At 41.0% G+C, this 8210-nt stretch overlaps 1 long non-coding RNA gene across 1 annotated transcript in view; it reads left to right on the forward strand.

Annotated features, from left to right (window-relative positions):
* Nucleotides 1-6297, forward strand: part of LOC107182702 — an 18888-nt gene extending 12591 nt beyond the window's left edge. Inside the window, exon 3 of the long non-coding RNA XR_001513413.1 lies at nt 6202-6297. This is a non-coding gene — a long non-coding RNA (uncharacterized LOC107182702). The remainder of the gene's footprint in view (nt 1-6201) is intronic.
* The last annotated feature ends 1913 nt before the right edge of the window (nt 6298-8210 follow it).

Raw genomic sequence — 8210 nt, forward strand, 5'->3', positions numbered from 1 at the left:
TCCCTCCGCCCAGGCCTGATGCCTCGGCCATAGGAGTTGACCCTCATCACCATCCGATCGCTGAATACCAATCGGTCCCTTGCCCAGGCCTAAGGCCTCTGGCCCAGTCATTAGGCCTAGGCAGGGGACCCCCAGCTCCCCGCAATCTCCCACGCTGCCCCTGCCCAGGCCTAACACCTCTGGCCGAGGCGTCCTGCCCGGGCAGCGGTGACAGGCAGCGGCAGCGGCCCGCGATCGTGGGCCCCGCTTTAGGCCCAGGCAAGGGACCCCTAGCTCCCGGGACTGCCAGCTTCGACCCTGCCCAGCTCCCATCGCTGGCTCCACCCCTACTTCCTGCTATCACTGGCCAGGGCGGCAAAGGCGCCTGATTCTCCGCTCATGGCTGGAGGGCAGGGCAAAGGCGGCCCTGGGGGCTCTTAGCGCTCCCCTGGGTTTCCAATCACTGTCAGTGGCAGGGGGCTTCTTCCTGCTTTCCCTATCGCCTCCCTGCATTGTGCCTACATATGCAAATTAACCGCCATTTTGTTGCCAATTAACTGCCATCTGAGTTGGCAGTTAATTTGCATATAGACCTGATTAGCCAATGAAAAGGGTATCGTCGTACGCCAATTACCGTGTTTCTCTTTTATTATATAGGATAATTGATACATATATATATCAATTTGGAATTGCCTTTTAAATCTGTCCTTCACATCAATTCTCTATCATCTCACCTAAATTATTGTACTATCCTCATATTTATTTCTGCCATTTCCTCATTCTAAACTATGCATAGTTTTTTCTTAAAATGCCCTGATTGTTTCTCTCTTAAATTCTTTCACAGGAGTCAGTGGTGCTTACGAATGGAACCGAGCAGCATTGTATATGAGATATGAGGTTCTTCAAAACCTTGCACTGTGTGTTAAAATTCACCTGTACAATTACTTTATGTTCCAACCACGTGCATTTCTTACCATTGTCAGAGAAAGCCACACTCCGGCATGCCTCCCTAAACTGCCACAGGGCTGCTCTCTCCGACTGCCATGCCCCTGTCCTTTCTCTGTTGGCCTGCTCCCATCTGTCCTGTCACAGGAAGTTCAGTTCTTAGCTCACCTAAGCAGCCTTCTTGACTCACCCAGAGTAGAACACATTTTTATTTAGTTGAGCACTTTGCACATTATGTTGTGAGGCTCTGTGTCACAGACAATTCTAGTGCTCACCCTAGCGTTCTCTTCCCTCGGGGCATGTGGGGAGATAACAGTTCCACACATGTGCAGGCATCAAAGCCATATCACGCGGTTTAAGTAAGGGCTGGGGAGCAGGAGCGAAGGATCCAATTCCAGCACAGAAACACATTTACGCACCTGCTGCAGGCCAGAAGGCATTGTTGTGAAAGGGGAGCTACCACAAGTGGTCACTTCTGTTGATCTGGGTTTCCTACTGACTCTATGGAGCAGAACTTCCTGGCCAACCTGTGGTGGGCCGGCAGCATGTGTGAGGATAAACCTGGCCCCGTTTCAGTTATCTCTTGCTCAATAACAAAATCCAAGCCAAAATGTAGTAACTTAACAGCAATTTATATCTTCTCCAGGGACTTTCTCCAAAAGAATTAAGTGTCCCTCCTGACAGCACAGTGGCTGTGGCTCAGAGGGCAAGAGGCTGCCAGGCCTCTTAAGAACTATGTCTGAAACCAGTGCTTGCTGTTGGTCACAGCAAGTCATAAATCCAGCCAAATGCAAGGGCTGAGACGACCACACCTTGATGGGAGGTTCACCATGGACATACACAGAAGGGAGGTGTTACTGTCGTTCATCTTTGGATACAACTACCACATAAGATTAAGCCACTGAGATTTAGCTTAACTATAGCAGACACTAGCCTTTCCTGGGCAATATATTCTGCTCATATGTTTGTTTTATGAAATAATTGTATGATTCTCTGTTCAAGGAGATCCATGAAGTTGTATTGTACTTAACCTATTTCCACAATTCCCCAAGTAATGGTTGAACCATAGTCAGCAATTCATTAAAAACTTACTGGGTGAAAGAATGAATGTTTCAATTATAGAAACAAAGGAAATATAGCTTGAGAACAATAAATAGAAATAATGTGGTAGAATGATACTGATATACATATTGCTTGATTGCTAGTACTTTCTATAGGATATGAAAAATTGGATATTATCACAATAATATGAGTCAAATATTTGAGTCACAGAAAGCTAGAGAGACTATTCAAGATCAAATAACTGGGGAGTTACAGATATTAGCTCTGTGATGTAAAATTCAGTTCTTTAGTTAGACATTATTATAGTATTATACTGGAATTTGGGAAATTGTTTGAAAGTGAAAAGAAAATAAATTATATGAATATGTAAGAGTGAAGGTCAAGCAAAGATTTAAAGGGGGATAAACGTATTCAGGGGATGATAGCTTTATGTCATCAAGAAAAATATGAGTAGGTAGTAGATACAATGGGTAATCTCATTAGTTGAAATGGATATGTATGTTCGAGAGGATACAAAAACAAACAAACACTCAGAAGGAGCATTTAGATACGCATTTGTCTGTGTACAGAAAGCAGTGGCACAGATCATGAATTTTCTCTGCTAACTTCAGCATTAACAAATGAGCAGTGTATAGTATATTTTTAAAGAAGTAGTTATTTGTCAGTATTTTGGAGGCGTATGGAAGAACTGGGGAGCATGGTGGTGAAGGGCTCAGAAGGGAGAGGGAACACAGCTCACGGAACCCAGCTTGCTGTCCTTGACTCGGCTCTTCTTTTTACAATAATTGGACACTCCTCACATCAGTCTTAAACAGCAGCAAGACGTCCCCATTCTCCACATCAAAAGTCTGATGCTCCAAACCCACACCTCCTTTGCCCCATACTCAGTCTGGTTATGAACTCGGATTTCTCTGTATATCATGTTATTTGCAGATCTGCCCCACTGTCAGATGGAAAGAAAGTGTTGCAGTGAATTAGTATAGACGTTCTCAAACATTTGATCTCTGGACCCTTTTTATGTTCTTAAAAGTCGTCAGAGAGCTTTTGTGTATGTGGATTATAACTGTTGATATTTATAATATTGCAAAATAAAACTAAGACTTTAAAAAGATCTATTTATCACCCTAGCTGGTTTTGCTCAGTGGATAGAATGTCAGCCTTCAGACTAAAAGGTCCCAGGTCCAATTCCAGTCAAAGGCACATGCCCGGGTTATGGGCTCGATGCTCCATGTGGCACATGCAGGAGGCAGCTGATCAATGATTCTCTCTCATCATTGATGTTTCTATCTCTCTCTCCCTCTCCTTTCCTCTTTGAAATCAATAAAACTATATTTAAAAATAAAAAAATTGTTTATCAATGCACTTAAAATAAAAATAGTGATCCTAATATATGTTTATATAAATAACAATTAAAAATAGGTATGCATTTGATAACAAAAATAATTAGTGAGGTGAATTGCATTGTTTTACATTTTTACAAAACGTTGAATGACTGGCTTAATAAAAGGTAACTGTATTGTCTTATCAGCTTCTACATCAATTCTATTGTGACCTACTGGGTTCTGTTTGGTGGAAGTTTATGGAGTTTGTACAGTTATTTGACAATGGTGGCTGTAGCCCTACTGAGCTGGCCTTAGAAACTCTCAGGTTTTCATAGAACATTTTGAGAAATGATGTGTGTTGTGGGAGTTACATTCAAGTGTTTCACGGATGATTTAGTTTTTGTAGTTAAAACTCATCCTATATAATAAAAGGCTAATATGCAAATAGACTGAAAGGCGGAACAACCGGAACAACGGAGAAACTGAAGAACCAGTTGGTATGATGTGCGTTGACCACCAGGGAGTGGTGTGGAACATGGTGGGCGTTGGCTGTGGTGGGATTGTGGAGCAGGTGAGTGGGGGCGCCAGACCAAGGTGGTGTGCCAGTCGCTGTCATTGGGGTGAGCCTCTGGTGGTTTCTGAAAATTCTTTGCTCCCGCACACCATGGTCCCACCTGGCGCTCACACTTGTTGCTGGTGCCCGGCATCAGTCCCAATCACTTGGTGCCATCAGCAGGTGCGAGTGACGGCTGCTGGCCCTGATTTCCCCCGAGGGCTTCTCCATCTCCCCCTGCTCCTGAAGGGCAATTGGGGCAGCAGCCGCCACTGGTACCCGGTGATGGCGCGACAGCCCTACTCACACCTGCTACTGGTGCTGGCCCCAATTTCTCTGTGCTGTCAGTGGGTGTGAGCAGGGTCAGTGCCATCCGCACATGGGAGTGGCAGCAGCAGGAGTGGGGTTGCCAGCAGACAGGGGACCAGGGGCCACGACCCACCGCTGTGCCTACCACAGTGTCTCAGCCCACAGTTCCTTTCAATGTGCACGAATTAATGCACTGGGCCCCGAGTAGAAAATAAATAAGCAATATATGAAGATACACCTTGAAGTTTTAAGTTTTGGGATATATCCAGAATTTTCAGTTAAGAGAGGTCACTGGAAACAAATGAGTCATATGAAGTTTTTCAGAAGTGGAAGGAATTTAGCTGGATATTAGAAATTAGGTAGGACTTGGATTATCAAATGTGTTTGGAGCATCCCAATGGAAACAACATGGAAGTATAGCGATAGATTCTAGCAGTTCCAAGGCAACAAAAATACCTGCTTGCTTTCTGATGTCTATAAATCTTTATGTGTGTTCCAACTTCCATTTTTTTGAGGACTCCAGTGTGTCCATCACAATACATTTACACCACCACATGCTCTGTACATGACGTGTGAGGGAGCACAGATAGTCCTTTCTATCCAAATGGAGAGTCTGGCTGCCTCTTGTGTCCATCCTGGGCTGTGGGAGGGTGGAGCTGGAACATGTGAGGGATGACTGCTCTTCCTCAGGCTGTATAACTCCAGACAACTGGGGACTATTATGTGACAGCCAGACGCACCAACAACTCAGTTCAACATTCAAATTCTAACATTGTCACCAACCCCCTCTCTAGCTCCCAAATCAAGCCACAGCCCTCTAAGAGCTCCCAGCATGGTCATTTCTAAAATAAGTAAATGTCAAGTAATTTCTATCATGAATAGGCATTCTAAAAAGGCAACTGGTGTCATTGAATAATTTACTCTCCTAATAATAATGATAATAATAATAATAATAATACAGAAACAATTTATTCCTCCTTGCATTTATATATGTTGAGGCTGCCCTTGGTTGGGGAAGTGCTTGGTTTATGCCCTTTAGAATACAAGCCCAGTCTCCATTGGCCTAGAATGAGCAACTGATCCCCACAATTCCACACTTGAGAGAGGACACAGTTTGCTCCTGAGGTGGTGCTGAGATTGGAGTTGAGGGCACTGGTAGGGTTGCAAGGGAAGTGGGCAATCCCAGTAGCAGGAAGAATTGGTGGGGAGGAAGCGGGTAAAGGACTTATTTATCAGTCAGTCCTGTACCCAAATTGGGACCAAAAGAAGCACAGCTCATGCAGAACTGTAGGTCACAAGTTACAGAGAAGCCTGACTTACTGGTCACAGTCATATGAAGAACGGATATTTTTGGAGATTTGTGACCAGTAAACCATTCATTTAAGCATAGTTTCATATTATCCACAGAGCACTCCTGTGAAGTAACTTTGCTTCAGCATTATTTCTTATATTAATACAGAGGACACAAAAATCCAGAGAGAATTAAGCCTTATAAGAAATTATTTACCTATTTTCTTTTTAAATTTTTACTATTTTGGGGGGTAATAATGCTTAATAAAATTATATATACCATTGTCTCTATATTGTACTCGGTGTTCCCAATGAAAAAATCAAGTCTCCTTCTGTCACCATTTATCCACACTTTACCCTCTTCTACCTTCCACCCACCCCATTTTCCTCTGGCAAACAACATACTGTTGTATCTGTGTGTTTTTTGTTTTCGTTTTTTGCTTAATCCCTTCATCTTTTTCACCAAGCCACCTAACCTACCCCGTTTCTCTGTCAGCTGACATACTGTTCTCTGTACCTGAATCTTTTTCTATTTGTTAGTTTATTTTGTTCAATAGGTTCCCCATATAAGTGAAATCATATGGTATTTGTTTTTCTCTGACTGGCTTATTTCTCTTAGAATAATATTCTCCAGGTTTACCCATGCTGCTCCAAAAGGTAAGAGATCCTTCGTTATATGACCCAGCAGTATGTCATGGTGTAAATGTACCATAGCTTGTAGTATAGTTTAATATAAGGTAGTATGATACCTCCAAATTTGTTACTCTTTCTCAAGATGGCTGTGGCTACTCGGGCATCTTTTCTGGTTCCATATAAATTTTTGGAATATTTGTTAGAATTCTGTGAAATATTTCATTGGTATCTTTTTTTTTAATTTTATTTTTTATTACAAAGGGTATTACATATGTGTCCATTTTTTCCCCCCGCCCTAGACAGTCCCCTAGCCTCCCCTATTCCCCAGTGTCTTATGTCCATTGGTTATGCTTATATGCATGCATACAAGTCCTTTGGTTGATCTCTTACCCCCCTACCTCCCGCCCCTGAACCCTCCCCAGCCTTCCCGATGCAGTTTGACACTCTGTTTTACATTGAACCTATAGATTGCTTTGGTTAATACAGATATTTTAATAATGTTAATCCTTCCTGTCCATGAACACGATATATGCTGCCAGCCCTTGGTATATTTTGCAATTTATTTTTTCAGTTTCTTATAATTTTAGAAGTACAGGTCTATTACTTGGTTAAATTTATTCCTAGTTGTTTTATTTGCTTTGATGCAATTGTAAGAGAGGTGTTTTGTTTTGTTGTTTTTTTCCTTCAGTTTCCCTTTCTGATCATTATTGGTACATAAAAATGCAACTGATTTCTGGATATTTATTTATTTTGTATCCTGCTACTTTACTGAACTAAGTTATCAGTTCTGTTTTTTGGGGTGGATTTATGTTGAAATATGATTTCTTTATTCCCACTTTGCTGAGAGTTTCTATCATAAATGGTGTTGGTTTTTATGAAATGCTTTTTCTACATCTGTTCATGTATGTAATTTTTATCTTTCATTTTGGTTATGTGGTGTATCATGCCCATTGATTTGCAAATATTGGACCAACCTTGTATCCCCAGAATAAATCCCACTTGATTATGGAGTATCATCTTTTTAATATTTTGCTGGATCCAGTTTGCTAATATTTTGTTGAGGATTTTAGCATCTATGTTCATCATGGTTATTGGCCTATAATTTTCTTTCTTTGTAGTGTCTATAACCTGGTTTTGAAATTAGAATAATGTTGGCCTCCTAAAATAAGCTTTGGAGTATTTTCTCATTTTGAATTTTTTGGAATATTTTTAATATTTTTGGAATCTTGTTTGCGTTCTGAGAAGAATAGGTGTTAGTTCTTTAAATATTTGATAAATTCACCTATGAAGCCGTCTGGTTCAGGATTTTTGTTTGGTTTTGATAACTGCTTCAATGTCATTAGTTTTATCAGTCTACTCTGATTTTCTTATTCTTCCTCCTTTTAGAAGATTGTATGTTTCTGGGAATTTATTCATTTCACTTAGATTGTCCAAGTTATTGGCAAATAGTTGTTTATAAAATTTTCTCATAATCCTTTGTATAACTGTGGTGTCAGTTGTCACTTCTCTTTTATTTCTGATTTATTTTGGGGGACCTCCTCCCTCATTTTTTTCTTGATGAATCTCATTAAATATTTGTTAACCTTGTTTATCTTTTTAAGGAACCAACACTTGGTTTCAATAATATTTTGTATTGTTTTTAGACTCAATTTTTTTTCTGCTCAAACATTTATTATTGTCTTTCTTCTACTCACTTTGGCCTTTGTTTATTGTTCTTTTTCATGCTTCTTTAAGTGTCAAGTTAGATTGTTTATTTGAAATTTTTCTTCTTCCTTGAGATCAGCCTGTAATGGTATGAAATTTCCCTTTTAAGACTGCTTTTTATATTGTATTACTGTCAATTTCTCCCTTTATATCTATCAAGATTTGCTGTATATAATTAAGTGCTTTTATGTTGTGCGCATACCGTATTTGCCGGCGTATAAGACGATTTTTTGGCCCTGAAAAATATGCCTCCAAGTGGGGGGTCGTCTTATACGCCAGGTACACTTCAGATAGACTGCCCATAGTGCTTGCCCCGTGCCATAGTGGCCTCCCGATGCCCGCCCACTTCATTCCACATACCGTTCAGGCATCAGCAGCGCTGCTGGGTGTATGCTCGGCTGTTATGCGATTTT

This window comes from Myotis davidii, unplaced genomic scaffold (genome assembly GCF_000327345.1).
Source record: "Myotis davidii unplaced genomic scaffold, ASM32734v1 scaffold296, whole genome shotgun sequence".
Classification (NCBI taxonomy): domain Eukaryota; kingdom Metazoa; phylum Chordata; class Mammalia; order Chiroptera; family Vespertilionidae; genus Myotis; species Myotis davidii.